A 20,251-nucleotide genomic window follows, 5' to 3' on the forward strand; every position below is an offset into this window, starting at 1 on the left:
CTCTTTAATTTGATTTGTTTCAAGTATAATTGTTTGTTCAAAAGTTTTAGATTGTTCCAACTGTTTTTCCAAGTCTGCTATTTTAGCTTGATTTAATTGAGTAACTTTAACTATTGGAGATAGTTTCTGGGTTAAAGAATCTTCTAAACATTCCAAAGCATCCCAAATTTTTTCTAGGGTTATTTTCTCCGTTTTTTTAGGAAATAATTTCAATGTTACCTCTTCCTGAGCTCCTTTCTCAGAGCCAGTCTTGCTCTCCTGTGATTCAACTCCTACTCCTTCGGTATTCTCAGCAGTAACCACCAGCACTGCTGCACTCGGCGTTCTGCTAGCAGAGTCTGCCCCTGCTCCCAGATCAGACATCTCCTCATCGGGTCTAGTCAATCCAGGGCTCTGGTCTGCCAGCATTGCCGGCATCGAAGGAGGACTCCGTTCCTCTGGGCTCAGAGTGGTCTCTCCCTCAGGCAGGTAGGTCGGTTCTCCTCTCATCGATCCCTCCTGCAGCAAGGGTTGTTGCCCAGTCAATTCTACTCTGGGAACAGTGAAACAGTCCATCGGTTCCAATTCCTGTCTTGCAGAGGGAGCAGGGTAGGCCCTCTGTTTGCCCCGTCTCTTGGGCATGGAAATGTATTTTTTAAGGAAAAAAAAACAGCAAGAGGGAGTTGAGTGAGGAGCTGTTTCACACACGTCCTATTCAGACGCCATCTTGCCGGACGTGTCTGATTTTCGTCGATTTTCGAAACCAAGGACGTCCATCTCAGAAATTACCAAATGCAAGCCATTTGGTCATGGGAGGAGCTAGTAGTTGTAGTGCACTGATCCTCCTGACATGCCAGGACACCAATCGGGCACCCTAGGGGGGCATTGTAGTAGTCTTCATAAATTGCTCCCAGGAACATAGCTCCCTTACCTTGTGTGATGAGCCACTCAAAACCCCCCAAAACCCACTACCCCCAACTGTACACCACTACCATAGCCCTTATGGGTGAAGGGGGCACCTAGATGTGGGTACAGTGGGTTTGTGGTGGGTTTTGGAGGGCTCGCTGTTTCCTCCACAAACGTAACAGGTAGGAGGGGATGGAGCTGGGTCCACCTGTCTGAAGTGCACTTCACCCACTAAAACTGCTCCAGGGACCTGCATACTGATGTCACAGACCTGCGTATGACATCTGAGGCTGGCATAGTGGCTGGCACAAAATATTTTGAAAGATGTTTTTTGAGGGTGGGAGGGGTTAGTGACCACTGGGGGAGTAACGGGAGGTCATCCCTGATTCTCTGGTGGTCATCTGGTCATTTTGGCCACCTTTTTGTGCGTTAGTCATAAGAAAAACAGGTCCGGGTGAAAATATCCAAGTGCTCGTCAGAAATGTCCTTCTTTTTTTCCATTATGGGTCAAGGACATCCAAGTGTTAGGCACACCAAAGTCCCGCCTTCACTACGCCTCCAACACGCCCCCTTGAACTTTGGCCATCCCTGCGACGGAGTGAAGTTGGGGACGTCCAAAATCGGCTTTCGATTATACTGATTTGGACGTTTCTGTGAGAACAACCATCTTCCGATTTGCGTCGAAAGATGGGCATCCTTCTCTTTCGAAAATAAGCCCATCTATAAACTGTACCTAGATTTAGGCAGAGTTTATACAATACACCTAGGCATATTTTTTCAGCACCAATTTTTTAGGTATGATATATAGAATCTAGTCCATATGGTACCCATTATATAGATAAATGCTTTCCTATTCTATTCAAATATTTTAACCCAACTAGTTCAGAGTTGGGTTCAACAAAATCTTTTGAGAATTACAAGATTACAAATACAAATGAAAAGATATACAATTATACATTAAAATACTTCTGAAAGTGATCAATTTTCAAGTGCATTATGAAAATAATGTAGGACAACCGCATCCTGATATCTAGAAGTAACTCATTGCAGATTTTGCTTTATTTATATATAAATAAATTATTTAGCATTTTCTTGTAGTGAACTGACTTAGCTGAGGAAAAGCTCAGTATCAAAGTAGCTTGAAAATGAGGCAAACATCTGACTATGATCGCACAAATAAGAAATACTCAACATAAACCATTTAAGATCTTATAGACTAAATATGCAATTTTATCCTCTGCATGGGCTTGAATAAGCAACCAATGTAAACTAGTTAGTAGGGGTGTACCCTTGTCAAACTTACTGCACCCAAAGATTAATTTGGCAGTAGCATTCTGCAGCAACTGTAGTTTAGAAAATAGTTTGGCTGTAATACCTAAATATAGTGAATTATAATAATCAAATTGTGATAAGATCAATGCTTGGATCAATTGTCTAAAGTGATCTGGAAAATAAGATGACCTAATTGATCAAATTTATCTTAATCTGAAAAAAACTTTCTTCACTAAGGTATTTGTCTGGATTTCCAAGGATAAACTTGAATCAAGAATGATTCCTAAAATCTTGAAAGGTATCTTCACCTTAAGTAAATTACCTAAATTCAATATAATGTCTAAAGGAATAAAGAATTGTGGATTACTAAACAATACCACTTTGTAATACCACTTTGGTTTTTAACTTGTTAAACTTTAAAAGGTGTTGTAGAATCCATTAGTAATAGTATACCTCACTGGCTTTTATCAAAGCAAATTTGCATATTTTTGACAGGTAGCCATGCTTGTGTCAGCAAATCAGAAGTGAGGAAACACCCAAGCCATACCCATTCTCCACCCAAGCCCTGCCCACCATACCCCACCCCTTTGATGATATCACTGGATATGATAGTATAGCCCTGCCCCTTTGCTAGCCCAACCTTACTTGAATAGACCTGCCACAAACCCCACCCGCTTTGCACAACCCCACCCCAACCCCCACTCCTTTCAGTGAGGTCACAGAAAGTAATGTCATAACCACTCCCCCTTTCCCAATGCTGGTGAGCACTGGACATACTACATCACTTCCTGTTTCACACTATTCGCTGCAATCTTGGATGGGTTCATGTGATAGGGAGAGATGTCAAACGCCTTCAACACTGACCTCTACAACCTTGGAGGAATGTGTACAGCTTAACCTTTTTTTTTCTCACAGGAAAGAAAATAAGCATTTCTTGTTTATATTTTAGCCTTCATACTAACTGTATGAACAGCTCTAACAATTATAAACCCTAAAGCGTGTATGTTTTAAACTGGATTGAGTTAGATCTATCTACTTTAAAGAATGACAGTCTCTTTGCTGAATTACAGCTATTTGAAATCATGCAGCACCCTCCCTTTCCCAATTCCCCTACTACCACCCTGTCTTAACAGGCACATGGTGTTTCACAGCTACCCTCTCTCAGGAGAGATTTGACTGGTGCAGGAAAAAAACAAAATTACATTTTAGGCTTTAAAACAAAACTAATGGTTTTACAATTGATCCCCCCTCTCCTCTTACCTCTCAGTTTTCAACACAGAGATTAGCAAACACACTGTTTTAAACCTGTCTGTGTGAGGTCAGCCATCCTCTCTCTCTCTCTCTCTCTCTCTCTCTCCCTCCCTTTTCTGCAGATAGGAATTAAAGAAGAAACTGCTGTTTGTAAAGATCAGAGCCTCCCAGAGTGCATAGCCACCCCTCTCTAATCCCCCTCTCAGTGAACCCATTCAGAGGAAGCAGACCTACATACACCATTTTTTTTAGATCAATATGGCATAAGTCATGCAAAACACAGGAGTTTCTTTAGCCAAGAAGACTACCCCTACAGCCCCTCCTTCACCATCTCTGGTAAGCAAGGTCTTGTAAATGAAATGTATAGCAGCTTAAAGGGGTTTTTGTTTTAATGGAAAAAGTTACAGATAAGCAACCTTTTTCTTTTTTAAATGAAAACAGTTCCAGAGCAATGCTTTTTACAGGAATTGCTTTGCTCTAACAGTGTTAACCTAAGAGGAATGCAAAAGAGCAAGCATTAATTTTTCCTCCCCAGGAGTATTAGGCCACTTGATCATCTAGTAGTAGCACCATGCTGGGGGTGGGGGTGGGGATAGTACAAAGATGCTAGTTTCAGAACTCCAGGAAGAATTTCATACAGCCATAGATGCACAACCAGCTTTTCATTTGGGCACAAGCGATTCCTTTAGCAAAGATTACCCCCTGCATCAACCTTCCCTCTCTACCCTGACAGTTCCTTTAGTAAAGAAAACAACCTTCCTGCAGACTCCTCCCTCTCCAGCCCCTGTCATTAGAAAGGAAAAGCTGGTAAAGCCCAAAGCTAATGTACATAGAGAGATGCCATGTCCAGCTATCCTTACACCTTCTTCTTACTCCCTTACATTATAATGCAGTGCTAGTGTTGAAACATGCACCACCCTATGAAGTCATGTTAAAAAAAATCCTAAGCAGAATTTACTTTGATCTAGCGGCCTTCAAGAGTTTACATTTTTGCTATGGCTACAGACCAGTTTGATGCATGCATGTGCTATCCCTCTTCATGCATCATAGCAGGACCCTCCAACAGTGGTTAAAGTTTCTTTGTTAAAAAATTGTTAGAACATGCTAATCTTATATTCAGCATGAAACCCGATCATATCAGGGGCAGGGTGGGGTGGAGCATGGGTAAGGCTTGGAAGAGAATGAGCACTGTGTAAGGATTGAAAATTGAACTGAGTCAGATACAAACAATCAAATAGGTCTATATAATCAGTAAATTGAAGAATAGATAATATTTCTAGCAATTTAGCCATCCAGGGTATGCTAGCAATTAGCTGCAATGAGTTACTTTTGATAACAGATATTACTTCTCCTGAAGATCTTGGGATTAGACAAACTGTTGCTAATTGTTTAGATTAACATTTGTGACATTGCGGGTGGTCCAAGGGCAAAGGTTTCCATAAAGAATTACACACCAACAGAATCATGTACATTGGCCTCCAAGTCAATTCACTCATTCTCAACCAGGTTGATGCAGTGATCAATACCTCTAGCATTTATCTGACTAGCTAGTCGAGTGGACACAAATGTTTTTGTACTTTACGATTGAGAAGATTTTTTGAGGATCATTCAACATCTTCACAAGATTCTACATCCAAGATCATAGATCCCTCTAGATGGGTTCCTCTAGGTTTAATTGATTCTGTTATTGATATGCTTCAATGTCTGGTTATTAGGGAAATTTGAGAAATTATTGATGATCCACTTAGTTTCTATAATCTGTCAAGTGCTGAATGACAAGCTCTAATGGAATTGAAAATCAATCAAATGATCATGATCAAACACGCTGATTAAGGTGGTTCAGTTATGCTGATAGACCACTCTTTTTATATGAAAGAGACTCAACAACAGTTGTCCAATTCACATTTCTATCTACCATTGAGACAGGATCCCACATTTGAGATTAAAGAACATGTAGACATTCTCATTATAGAGGGGGTGTCTAAGAATTTTTTTATGAAGAAGGAGCAACAATTTCTTCAAGTTTCTTTCTCAGTTGTGCCAGTAATGTATATTTTGCCTAAGGTGCATAAAAATCTCTAGCACCCTCTGAGAGACTGTATGATCTTGTCAAAAGTGTCCCTGTTGGAACCTCTTTCAATTTTTGTACATTCTTTTTTGAGTCCTTTTGTTCCTTTACTACCATCATATATTAAGGACTCTATGGATTTATGCTTCAATTTGACTCTTGCGTCAAGGGGAAGATCATGTTTTATTAGTCACAGCTGTCATTGAAGTCTTATAACAACAGCATTACAAGTAGCTTGTTAATATTTAGAGCAACACACAAATTCGTTAAACCCTTGTATATATTTTTTGATTGATGTTTTGCATTTAGTTTTGAAAAAAACATTTTTTTTATCTTTCAGGATCAATACTATCTTCAGATTAAAGCACTGCAACGAGGGCCACTGTTGTCCCCAATGTTGTCAGTTTATATGTGGGACACTTTGAAAAATTGTATCTGACAACTTCTCCTTTTAAATGCTATATTAAATTTTGGAGATGGTTCATTGATGATACCTTCCTTTTGTGAAAAGGGACAGTGAATCAGATCCATTTTTTCTTAATTTCAGTGGTTAAATACTTATGATCCAAATTTGAAGTTTGTGTATACTTTTGATACTTTACAAATTCTATTTTTGGATTTATCTGTTAGACAACCTCACTCTGGTTTTGCATATACCATCTTTTTATTATTATTATTAACATTTTTATAGCGCTAACAGACGCACACAGAGCTGAACACATCCCAGCATATGCTCTCTCAAACCTTAGTCCTTTTCAAACATTTAAGGAAGGTGGTTATCCTACTGGTGTTTTGAAAAAAGCTTACAAGAGAGCCTGTTGAGCAGATAGAACCTATCTGACATTACCATCCCAGAGGGAACTTCTAACAGAGAAGTTTGTGTATTACCTTATTCATCAGCAGCCTGTAACATTAGAGCAGCAGTTGTAAATTTTTGGCATGTATTACAACTGTGTTGATCATGTCAGGAATCCCCTTTGTTTGCTTTTAAGTGGGGAAGAATTTGAAAGACTATTTAGTCTCCTCTGATTTACCACCCCTGACAGTTATATCTTCTGTGGATGAGAATAAGGGACATTTTCCATGTACCCACTGCAGTGTCTGTGCATCATCTTTTTCAGGCTTAAATGAACAGACTATTACTTTGAAATATTTTTCAACATGCCAAACTATTCAAGTTGTTTATGCTATTTGGTGCCCATGTTGTTTAGTTTATGTGGGCAAAACCAAGAGAATGCTGAAGACCCACATGATTGAACATCATAGCTATTTGCAGTGGTAAGATGCAAATGCACCTTTAGTGATCCATTTCTTAATGCAAGCATTTCATTTTAATGATTTGTATGTGTTGGAGGTGGTTGTGTCTCCTCATCAAGGAAGAGACATAGACACTATCATGTTACATAAAGAAATATGTTGGATTCTTCCTTTGACTTGCATTGAGCCTTATGGACCTTATAAAGAGTTAGAGTAGTGATCTAGGCTCAGTAAAGTTGAGTGATACTATGACGTCATCATGTTGTACAAGGCTTTTCAAGTCTTTAAATGCAGGGCAGTCCTCGACTCCTCACCCGCCAAGACCTCTTAAGTTTGTTAGCCTTTTTTTGCCAAATAACAATGAGTAAGTTATGTTTTTGAGTGATACCTACTCATAGTTTTGCTTACAATAACCTATTATATATATTTTTAGTCTTTATAAGCAAACATCTGGAGATTTCAGCTACTCCCTCCTCCCTTCTATAGGTGTGGGGGGAGTTAGGAGTACTAGGCCACCAGGGTGGGTAGGGGTGTGGGTAAAGTTGCCCACTGGGCCACCAGGGACATTTTTAGTGTGGGATTTAGGGGGATTAGAGGTCCACTGGACCTCCAGCCCCCCTGTGCCCTTATGTCAAGGGGTCAAGGGGCTGGAGGTCCACTGGACCCTTTTCTGTTGGGGGGTCAGTCAGGTCAGGTCTTGTCCAGGGTGGGATGGGGAGGCCTGCTAGCATCAGATGCATGCTGGACAGAGCTTCTCATTCCTTCATAATGCTCTGCAAACCCTAACGTTAGCTATGAGCTGGCAAAGGGTTTGCCACTGTAGCAAACTGTCAAGTTGGAACTTTGAGGCCACCACAGGAGTCCTTCCTTAATTTTAGGAGTGAGCAGAATCTTGTGAGGTAGTCGATTTTTGCTTTGGTTCCATTGTGTTTTGAGAGCCCATTGTATTGTTCTCATCCTGAGTTTTACTGTGGAGACCTATTTCCATTGAGAAAATTGATCACAGAGCACTAATCTATGGTTTCTATCTTTTAATAAGTTCCAAATCCACAATAGTATATTGAATCCTACCTCATATTTTCTTTTTCCCCTTAGAAGTCTCTCATGAAGGACTTTGCATGGATGTCCAAATTTCGATTTTATAAAACCAGGTTATAGACACATAAAACTGCAGTACATCCTTATGGCATGGGTGCATGGTCTGGATATATTTTTGGTGGGGCTAGGAAGGGGCAAAATATTGAAATCCAATTCTAGTATCAGAAGGAGAAGGGACTTCTATGTCCAAAAGGATGGGCTTCAGTATTTAGACCTGGTACCCAGCACATCCAAATAACAAAAAGATGTTCCAATTGAGCAGCGCTCGACTGCAGGAAGTAAGGGAAGTCACTCCCTTAATATCTCAGTGGTTGCTGCTCCCCTCCCCCACCTCTCAAATTTGAAACTGGCAAGGGATATCGGGTTCCGTGACAGCTTTTCTATGGATGTTCATGTTATTAAAGCTTTTTAATTTAATTAATTTATTTTGTACTACCAGGAGCCATTTTGAAGAAATTCCAGCCCTATGCAGGAGCAAGTGGATTGCTCCTGTGCCTACTACCCCTACAATGAAAAAGTAGGCCCAGGAGGGGGGTGTCCATGAGGGGGCCTTTTCTTGGTTGGGTTGGAGGGTGGGACTAGGACCGGGACTAGGACCGGGACTGGGTCCAGGATCAGGCCATTTTTGTTTTCAGATTCTGTTTTGGCTGAAATCGAACAGGCATTATTTAGCTCCTTATTCAGTTTCAGCTGAAACTGAAGATATTGGTTTCAGTCCGGCTCTAAACATAGCAATCAGTTCATGATAGAGGCATCGACATAGAGAATCTCATGAAAGAAGATGGGTTTGCTAGTGTTAAAATAGTATCCAGTGTATGACCTACAAAATTAATTTTTGCACATGCGCAAAACTGAGCATGCGTCAGGGCCCATGGGAAGTACTGCTGACTGCTAGCATTGGAGAGTTTATGGTCACTGGAGGAGGACCTCTTCTGCTGGCAGGGCTTGTAGATCCTCACAAACCATAACAACAGATGGTGCTGCAAATTTTTTTTTTTTTTTTTTGGGGGGGGGGGGGTCTGGGTCCAAATTCCCCCCTCCCAAAGTGGTAATGCCATAGGTCACCAATGTGCATTTACAAAATAGGCATCCAAATCCATCCCTAAGTGATGTATGTGAATCCATCCACAGTGTTCAGAAGCACTTAGCCCTTTTTACCGAGCTGTGGTGGCATTAGTGTGAGGATTTGCCAAGCGCCATTACTCCATTTTACCACAGCAGATAAAAGGCTTTTAAAAAAAGGAAATGTCTGGGTGGTAAGTTAAACATTTGCTGTGTGACCATTTTCTGGGGGAGCCCTTAACGCCACCTATTTAAGAAGTGGTAAGGGCTCCCGCGCTAACCCGTCAGTAACCAGTCAGCATGTGACACTGCCCAATTACCGCTGGGTAAGCCCCTGGAATTAAAAATATTTTTCATGTGCCAGAAATGGTGTGTGGTAGGGGCAGGAATTACCACCAGGTAAAAACCCAGCAGCAGTGCCAAACTGCCACAAGGTAAGCCCGCGGTATGCTTGCTGTGCCTTTGTAAAAAGGCCTCTTATGTGGTTAATATTTACTACATCTAGTGGGAAGAGTCATTTTACAAAAGAACACATTTTAAGAGTGGCATCACTGTATAAATGCAGGTACTCAGATACAAAAATGGTGGATTTTACAATCCTGGATATTCAAAAGAGAGCATATTAAGGAGCGAAGATACAGCATTCTCAGTTTTGCAGTTTTGGAGTGGTATTCAGTGCAAGAGAGGTAAGCACAATTAATTGTACTATTACTCCTCTAAATCCGAAACCCAGATACGTACTTAGCTGGCACTTGTGCCTCAGAACAGGTGTAAGTACTGACATTTAAATTTTATGGTGTAGATGTGTTTTTCTGTTACAAAATAACAATACATTTATAATTGTTTCCAATTATCTTAATTATTGATGTTATCTTAATCTGCACTATCCTTCCTGCAGGAATGTAAAATACAAGACAATCTACGCTTCTTCCTTTTCGTTCATCAGCCCGCGAACCTGGAATGCTTTGCCGAGACTCCTGAAAGAGACGCCGGATCATCAAACTTTTAAAAAATTACTAAAAACTTATTTGTTTAGTAAAGCCTACCCCGAAGTTAACAATGCTCTTTAAACCCCTTTTTTCCCATTTTGTTTACCCACATTTTACCCTCTGTCAGCTTCCCTTTTGTTGCTCCTGTATTCCCCTCCATATTCTCTTATTTTAGCTACTCTGTACTTAAATTTGTAACATTTTGTTTTTTACTGGAACAATTTTATCCTGTTGTATTATGTAATTTTCTAGTGACTTTGTTAGCCACATTGAGCTCGCATAAGCTGGGAAAATGTGGGATACAAGTAACCAAATAAATAAATAAATAAATGTGCAAAGCAGAAAAAAAATATTTTTCAGGTAGTCCCAAACCATGCTCAGAATATGCCCTGAAAACAGTACTGTGGATGTAGATGTGTAAGTAGTGGCTTTTCTAAAATACCCACTTAGTTACAGCGGGCCATTTACATGTGTTAACCTGCTACATAATGTAACCAGTATAAAAAAATATATATTTATTTTAATTACCTGGCCCCTGGGAGCTGTGGGGAAGTTCCAGGATGTGTATGGAGGCTGGGGGCGTGTCCGAGCGGGTCTGTTGCAGGATCGCGCATCCAGCACGAACCGCACGATTCCGGACCACCCCTGGTAAAGACGAGGCAGGGCAGACCTGGCAGAAAAATCCCCGGGCTCCCTGAGGCCTGTAGGAGCCCAGCAAACGCTGATAGTGGGGGTGCAACGGTGGAAAATGCGCTGACATCACTGATGACGTCTGCTGGACATGTGCAGTGCCCTAAATTAGTCCGATAGCTCTGGTGTTGTCCCGGACCATCGGGGACCATTGTACCACCAATTAAATATTGAAATTAAGCAAGGGGGGTTTGTTGTGAGCAGTGGAAGGGTCAAATTATAAAAATATATATGCAGGCAAAATCGGGTGTTGCACGTAATTACGCATGCACAAGGCACATGCCTGTCGTGCATTTTTAATTAATTTTGCCCCGGAGATTGCTGGGAAAGGCAGGGGAAGCTTTGGAGGTGTCCTTGGTTGCCATGGTGATCCGAAACAGTGCTTTTTCGGCACATGCGCAGTACAGTTAAAGTAGACCTGCACTGACACCTGAAAATTTAAAAGTATTAAAAATACATTTTAAAAAGTGTTTGCATGAGTTTTAATGGTGGAATTCAGGTCCTGGAAGCTTATACTTGTTTGCTATGAGGCTATTGAAGCTTAGATTTTATGCAAATTAGTCTGATGTTATGATGTTCCAGTTTGGCTATTTGGGGGTCAATTTTAATGGACTTTTTAATAGAATAAATGTTAGGGCATTGCTCTGACCTGTGCTACGTAAAATCCAAAAATGAAGGTTTTATATACTGTTTTTAACCAAAAATGCACAATAGAATGTCAGTATGAAATCTGTTCTCAAAGGGAGCTTTCTGATTGGCTGCACTGCTCTAGTTAGGGACCTAACTAGTGACAGTTGGTGAGAGAGCAACGGAAGAATTTGATGAGAGAAGACCTGCATCCTGACCTGTCTGAGTGAAAGGTTTGAGTGGAAGGAATAAATGATAACGTTTGAGTGAAATAATACAAGAATGATTGAGAACAGTATAACTGAAAGTACTGAGGTTATATAGAGGTTTCTACTGAATTTCAGAGGTTTTACTTTCTCTCCTGAAAAAGAAAGCTTGTGCTTCACAGGTTTATTTATAAATAATTGATAGTAGTAAATGTTAAGAATAGTTAGAATACTATTTGAAAAGTATATTTTGTTCTGAAAAGTGCTGGTAATCATTGAATACCTATAGCCCTTCAGTGGGTGGAAGTAGTTAAATTAGGAACTGATATGATATCATTCCTGAAAGATATCTTTTGAGATATAAACCTGTTTTTAAAATATTTATTGAAAACCAATACATTAATATTTGAAGTCTGAACTAGTCAGATAATGAAATTATCTGATATCAGAAAACTAAAGTAAAAGAGCAGAGGAGTGGCCTAGTGGTTTGGGTGGTGGACTTTGGTCCTGAGGAACTGAGTTCAATTCCCACTTCAGGCACAGGCAGCTCCTTGTGACTCTGGGCAAGTCACTTAACCCTCCATTGCCCCATGTAAGCTACATTGAGCCTGCCATGAGTGGGAAAGCGCGGGGTACAAATGCAAAAACAAAAAAAAACCTCTCATAGAGCTGTGTGAGTCCAGTGTGAATGTGTGTGTTTGTGTGTGCTGTGTGTCTGTGAGAGAATGACATGGTTAGTTGTGATCCTCAAGAATTCAGCAAATTCCTGGAAGAGGAACTCCTCACTCCATAGGGGTTAGGAATTAAAAGGCTATTAGAATAAGTCAGGAAATTAGACTCAGAAAACTTAATTTGTTTAATTTTATTGATATATATTCAGTCCAAATTCCTGTAACAGGCAGGCTCATCGTCAGATTCACACACTGCAGGAAGGCAGATTCTTTTCTTTTCTTTTTAAGAATAATTTTAGGGAGAAAATCAAGTTAAAGACAACCAAGACAGATTAAATTTTCCTAAAGTCAAGAAAGCTGGAATTCAAACTAAGTACTGAGAAAAAAATTAATTCAACAAGACTCTGAGACTGAGAGAGAAACAGTGTACATTTACATTATCACTCATACTTACCTTCAGGAACTGAGGACCTGACAGGAGAAAAAAGAAAAGTTAAATCAGTTTAATTACTTATTAATAATACAATTGATTTGTGATATCATAACTGAATACTTACCTTAAAAGTAATTCATATAGGAGAAAAGGAAATTGGAATTATTAAGTAACATTTTAATAGGAATATGTATGCAAGATTTGTTAACAGTTTATGTGCAATACTTCTATAAGAAATTAAATAAAAATGGGAGGACGACGAAGGATTCCAAAGACTGAAAGGATATATAATAATAAAGATGTTTATTGAGGTATAAAGACTTGACACAACGTCGTGTTTCGGCCGTTAGGCCTGCATCAGGAGTCTACAATCAAATTTTGAATACATAAATTATAAAAACAATATAAAAGTAGACAACATATATATACGTTTAAATATTTAAAATTAATTTTATAATTTTAAATATTATATAAAAAAGTATGTATAATAACAAATGAGATGCATTTAAGAATGAATATGAATTTAAACGGATGATTAAATTTTTAAGAAAATAAAACATTTAAATTCATCAAAAAATAAAATAAAACCTTCCATATTTAAAAATATGTAAAGACAAAAAAATGGTGTGCTTGTATAAAAATGATGTACATATAAATAAATAACAATATGTAAATGAATTCTCATGTCTACACAAAGTAAGAAAGCAGTGTGGATTGGATACATTAAACATGGATAACCAAATGCATTCAAAGGTGAATTTATACACATTAAAAATTAAATGAATCCTCTCATATATTAAAAAAGGGGGGGGGGGTCAAACAATGAATAAATATTGTTATTTATTTATATGTACATCATTTTTATACAAGCATACCATTTTTTGTCTTTACATATTTTTAAATATGGAATGTTTTATTTTATTTTTTGATGAATTTAAATGTTTTATTTTCTTAAAAATTTAATCATCCGTTTAAATTCATATTCATTCTTAAATGCATCTCATTTGTTATTATACATACTTTTTTATATAATATTTAAAATTATAAAATTAATTTTAAATATTTAAACATATATATATGTTGTCTACTTTTATATTGTTTTTATAATTTATGTATTCAAAATTTGATTATTGACTCCTGATGCAGGCCTAACGGCTGAAACACGACGTTGTGTCGAGTCTTTATACCTCAATAAACATCTTTATTATTATATATCCTTTCAGTCTTTGGAATCCTTGGTCGTCCTCCCACTTTTATTTCATTTCTTGTTGTTGTCTGTGGGGCGTCTAGAGTTCTCCGCCTTCTGGCGGATATTTTTTCTCAATACTTCTATAAGAAAGGAAAAATATTTTAGAATGTAAAACTGGATCCAGGAGGGATTTTAACTATTTATTATATTTAATATATTTAAAGTTTTAAATGTTTTTAACTAGTTCCATAACATTTTTAGTGCAATATAATCATTTATTTGCACTTTAATAAATAACTTATTTGTATTCACTAGTGTTTGTGCCTTGAATTTATGTAAATTAAATTAATTCTCTTTACAGAAATCAAAACTTACCTTAACTATTTTCATCCAGTAACACCTTTTTAAGGATGATGTTTTCTTATGTTAACTCTGTACTCTGTGGGCTAAATACAGTTTAGGTCTCGGCTGCATGCACGACTACAAATAAAAAAATAATAGGACAAACTGTGTGAAGTTCACAGAGCAGGTGACAATAAATATACAAATGTCATGGAAACCTTCTAAAGAGATTTCTTTAGCCTGGCATATAATACACAGAAAGTTACACGAGAAACTATCTTTATAAGTTTATGAATTTACAAAACAAGTAAAAATGGACTCGGGCATATTTATTAAAGTGCAGTTATGCTTTGTAGTAACCACACACTAACACACTAACCCTGGGATTCTATATATGGTACCTTAATTTCCGTTTGGAAGTTGAAGCATATTCTATAACAATGTGTGTAACTTAATTAGTTAACTAGCTAATCAACAAGCAATTATCAGCAATAATTAACATGAATTAATGTAACCAATATGGCCCCTGGGAGTTGCAAGGGGAGTTTATTGTGTGCTTGTGGACGGGTCTGCCGTGAGATCGTGTTTGCTCCACAGTCCACGGGGTTTCGGGCCACCATTAGATGAAGGATGGCTGGCTCAGGTTCCAGGAAGATTTCCCGGGCTGCTGAACACCTATTGGGGGCTTGTGATTAGTTTAGTGACAGAAATGGTGTTGGAGAGGTGCGCTGATAGCGGTGACATCAGTGGCCCACGCGTCGTCATTTAAGTGTGCCTGATGGCTCCGGTGCTGAATTGGAGCATCGAGGCTGCTGAAACACTAATGATTTTATTTTTAAAATGTTGAAATGGGGCATATTTTGACCCGTAGAACAGTCCAGTTAATAAAATAATAAATGCGGCCGAATTCGGGCCTTCAATAATGTTCACGCATGCGCAAATCATGCATAAATGCTGCATTTTTAATTATTTTGCCTCAGAGGTTGATGGGAGGAGCAGGGAGGCTTCCTGGTTGCTAGGGTGGCATTGAAAATGGTGCAAATTTGGCACAGGTGCAGTAAAGTTAGTGGAGACCTGCACTGACACCTGCAAATTAAAAAGCATTAAAATACATTTCAAAAGCTTTTGCAAAAGTTTTAATGGTAGAATTTAAGTGCAAGAAGCCTGTAGATGTCTGCTATGGGGTTATTTAAGCTTTAATTGTATGCAAATTAGTCCAATTTTATGAGATTCTAGTTTGGCTATTTGGGGGTCATTGTAAATGAAATTTTCCATATAATAGACATTAGGGCATTGCTCTGATTTGAGTAGTGTAATTAAAATCCAAAACCGAAGGTTTTATATAGTGTTTTTAATCCAAAATGCATAATGGAATGTCAGTATGGAAATGTGTCCTCAAAGGGAGCTTCCTGATTGGCTGCACTGCTCTAGTTAGGAACCTAGCTAGTGACGGTGAGGGAGCAACGGCAGATTTTCAAGAGAGAAGACGTGTCTGTGTGAAGGGTTTAAAGGAAGGAATAAAAGAAAAAGTTTTGAGTGAAATCATAAAAGAGTGACTATCATAACTGAGAATATTTGAAATTTTAAGGAGGCTTATACAAAATTTGAGAGGTTTTAATTTTTCTCTTCAGAGAGAAAGTTTGTATGTGACAGGTTTAATATATAATAATTGATAGTAGTTAATGTAAAGAATAGTTAGAATACTATTTAGAAATTATTTTGTTCTGAACAGTGTTATAAAAGCACTGATCCTTAGAGACCTTTCAGTGGGTTGAATACAGGAATTGATATGATATTACTCCTGTCCTTTGAGGTGTAAAGATATTAAACCTATTTAGAAAGAATTTATTGAAATCAAATAGATTTCTTATTTGAAATTTGAACTTGACAGATAATTGAATTATCTGATCTTAGGAAAATAAAGAAAAGATTTAACTTAAACCAAACCTCCAAGGGTTGTGTGAATTAAATGTGGTTGTGTGTGAGCTGTATGAATATTTGATTAGCTTCAATAGTTCAGCTAATTCCATGAAGAGGACCTACTCTCTCTGAAGTCAGATTTAGGAAGTAAAAGGTGAATAGAAGTAGTCAGGAAATCAGAGACAGGGAAAACAAAATTGATTTTATTTTTATTAGACTATTCAGTTAAGGCTCCTATGATAGGCAGGCTCACTTCTAGATACACAATCTCTGCAGGAAGGTAATTTATTTCCCTTTAATTTCTTTTGGAGCATAGGGTTAGGGTGAAGACCAAAGCAAAGCCATCCAAGACAGATGAAATGTCCAAGAGTCAAGAAAGCTGGAATTAGAGATAAGTAAAGAAGAAAAATTAAATCTACAGGATTGTGGAACTGAGAAAGACACTTTACACTTTACCTTAAGGAACTTGGGATCTAAAAAAAATAAATAAAAGAAATGTTAAATTAGTTTAGCTACTTATGACAGTACAATTAATCTCTTATATTTACATTTGATACTTACCTTAAAAGTAAATTCTATAAGAGAAAAGAAAATTATATTGTTAAGTGAAATTTTAATAGTAATATTTATTCAAGATTCACTAATAGTTTATGTGCAATATTTACATATAGTCTCAATAATAACACTGATTTCTGCAAGAAAGAGAATAATTTTTAATATTGTAGGCCTGGATCCAGGAAGGGATTTTAATTATTTATTATATATTTATGGTTTTACTGTTTTTAATTAGTTATAGTAAATTGTTAGTGCAATAGGATCATTAATTGCACTTTAATAAATAACTTACTAGTATTTGTTGTTTGAATATATGTAACATAAATTGATTCTCTTTGCAGTTTTCAATGCATCCTATCATAATTTTCATCCGGTAACAGTTTTTATGGATGAGGTATTTTCTTATGTTCATCCTATATTCTGTGAGCTAAATATTGTTTAGGTATCTCGGCTACATACACGACTACAAATAAAAATGTTAAATGAACAATATTGTGTGAAGCTCATAGAAGCAGGTGACATTAAGATTTATGTGCAGAACTCACTAAGGGCCCCTTTTACAAAATATTGGTAAGCCCAAACAGGCTTACAGCTGGCTAAACAGGAAATACCACGAGTGTAACCTGTGGTTAAAAAAGCAAAACATGGGGGTCACGTGATGCAGTGAGCGGTGGTAGACATGTTCTCGCCTGCTGTTCAGGAACCCGTCTCCAACCTCAAGTGTTTTACCAACTTCCGTGGATATAAATGAGCAGTTTTGCTTCTTCAGACTCATAGACCCTAATGGACAAATTTCTTGTAGAGTCAGGGATGGCGACGACAGCAAAAACCTCAAAACGTAAGGACGAGCGTCTGAAAGCGGTAGAAAACAAAATGGCCCCCACATCCCCAGCAGCTTCCCTGCCTCATCTCTCAGCCGATTCCATGATTGTGGAACTTACAGACTCGGTGGTATGAGCTTTGGACCCCTGTTTCACGCAACTTTCTGATCAGTTAGCAGGACTTACGTCATTAACTTCGGAACTTACCCACCGTACAGAAGAACTGGAGGCTCAGATGTCTGAAGTGGAAGACACCCAGCAAGCGCAGTCAGGCAGTATTGAAAGATTGGAACAACTGATTGTGGAGTATCAACAAAAATTGGATGATCTAGAAAATCATTCCCGCCGTGAGAATTTGCGTTTTGTGGGATTTCCAGAGTCTATTGCAGAGGGACAGATCAAGCAAACATTGGAAACTTGGCTATTGGTGAGATTTCCAGAGGCAGGCGAAGGACGAGTGATTCGCTTGGACAGAGCGTATCGGGTAGGCCAAAAACAACCGCGGGAGACAAGGCCGCGAGTGGTCATCGCAAAGTTTCATAACTACTCCCAAAAGGCGACAGTGCTACGTTTATATAAGAGCAGCAAGGAAGATATAAAATTCGAAGGTGGACTGATCAAAATATTTCAAGACTGCTCAGCAGTACTAACAGCTCGTCGACGGGTGTTTTCTTCAGCATGCACCCAACTAGTGGAGAAGCAACAGCGATTTATTCTGCAATACCCAACAACTCTGAGAGTGCTCACAAATATTGGCTGGAAGTCGTTTTCCACCCCAGAAACAGCTATCAAATGGACAAATAAACCTCAGGAACATGGGTAAAGAGGAACCAACCATTATCAGGCAACACTTTGTTGCATTTTGGGTCACAGAAGTTCAGCTACAGCATTAATTAATAACTTTGTGGTATAAGGATCAAGTTGAACAGGTTGAAGTAACTCAGAACTGGGTGACTGGAAAGTGCAATATCTCATTAGGAAGACGGAGTGGAGGAGTGGCCTAGTGGTTAGAGTACTGGTCTTGAAATCCAGAGGTGGCTAATTCAAATCCCACTGCTGCTCCTTGTGATCTTGGGCAAGTCACTTCACCCTCCATTGCCTCAGGTACAAACTTAGATTGTAAGCCCTCCTGGGACATAGAAAAATCCAGTGTACCTGAATGTGACTCACCTTGAGCCAGGGGCGTAGCCAGACTTCCATGGGAGGGGGGTCCAAAGCCCGAGGGGAGGGGCACATTTTAGCCCTCCCCCGGCGCCGCCCCCCGCCACTATTGCCGCCCCCCACGTCTTTTCCGACCCCCCTCCCACCGCGAACCCTCCCCCGCCGCCGCCTACCTTCACTTTTGCTGGACTTTTGCAGGACGCCAGACTCAGAGAACAGAGTTCTGTTCTCTGAGTCTGACGTCGCACGTACAACGTGCAGGACGTCAGCAATGCATGCAACAGCAGGAGCAGGATGGAGAGGACGTCGGCTGGCGGGGAGTGGGGTCCCCCGCCAGCAAAAGTGAAGGTAGGCGGCGGCAGGGGCGGGTTCGCCGGGAGGGGGGTCCAGGCTGGAATCTACGGGGCCCAGGCCCCCTAAGGCCCCACGTAGCTACGCCACTGCCTTGAGCTACTACTGAAAAAGGTGTGAGCAAAATCCAAATAAATAAAATACATAAAATAAGTGGCAAGGAGGCTGTGAGGAGCAGAGCTAAGGCTGTTATGGTTTGTGTGGGGGGCAGCTGTATAGAGGGACAAGGTATGTGCAGGTTTGGACACAGGTATATCTCACTGTCAATAATCTATAATAGCCAATAGAATCAGTCTGCTAGTTTGAGCCTTTCAAGAAGTAAAAACCAGATTATGAATCACTGAGACTGGCACTTGAAAACAGGCTAGTAATAGAAGTTTAAAAGCAAAGTAGCATAAAGGGAGGCTGCACTGATAGCTGTTGCCCTTCTAAGCAGCTGAGATATATACTAAGGACAGTGAATGAAAAGTCAGCCTTGAAGTTATATAGACTAGCCACCACTGTTTAAACAGTGTTTGTTTGAAGCTCAGCCATTGTATAATTTCTTTTTAATAGAAGCTGATTCTAATACAAGAAATTGAGCTAAATCATCAGACAGGGTATTTAAATAATAAAGACCTTGTCAGTTGTGAGACAGAAGCCATGAAAAGTTAAAAAGGAATAGAAGTACCAGGCTTAGAGCAAGACCAAACCCAGGATCTTCGATTTCTATCAAAACCAAATCTGCCCCCCCCCCCTCAACTCTGCTCCCCCCCCCACTCCCATACCCATACCCACATCCAACTGAAAAAAACCCTGCTGAGCTCAACCTCGCTCCCCTCGCTCTCTGCCACCCCCTCCCCACCACCACCAATCCAGCAGGACCACTAGAAGGCCCTCCCCGGGCCTATCTTAGGAATCCCTGGTAGTCTAGTGGTTTCTTCAGGGGCAGGAATGAACTCCACTGCTCCTTTCTATGCTGGTTCCAATCGCAAAATGACTGCTGTGACCTCTTGTGGCAGCCTTGTGAGGCTGCTCCAGGAAGTCTCAGTAGCTATTTCAATAGAGCAGCAGCATGTGGCAGGAATTAATGGGGTTCATTCCTGCCTCCGAAGAGGACACTATACCATCAGAGATTCTTCAGGTAGGCCGGGGAGGTGGGGGGTGGGGGGGAGAGGGGCGGGATGGGGATGGCAGAGAGTGATCACAGGGAAGGGGCTGAGTTTTGGTTTCAGTCAAAAATACACAGGTATGTTTGGCCAAAACCCAAATCCAGATTTTGGACGGATTTCAGTACAGAATCTGAAATTAAAATTTGGTCAGCCTCTAACCAGGCTGCAAACACAGCGGATGGACTTAATTAGGGATATTTAAGTATTGATTTTATTTTCCAGATAGTTAGCATTCACCAAAGTGTTGCTTTT

Source organism: Microcaecilia unicolor, chromosome 1 (genome assembly GCF_901765095.1).
Source record: "Microcaecilia unicolor chromosome 1, aMicUni1.1, whole genome shotgun sequence".
Taxonomy (NCBI): Eukaryota; Metazoa; Chordata; class Amphibia; order Gymnophiona; family Siphonopidae; genus Microcaecilia; species Microcaecilia unicolor.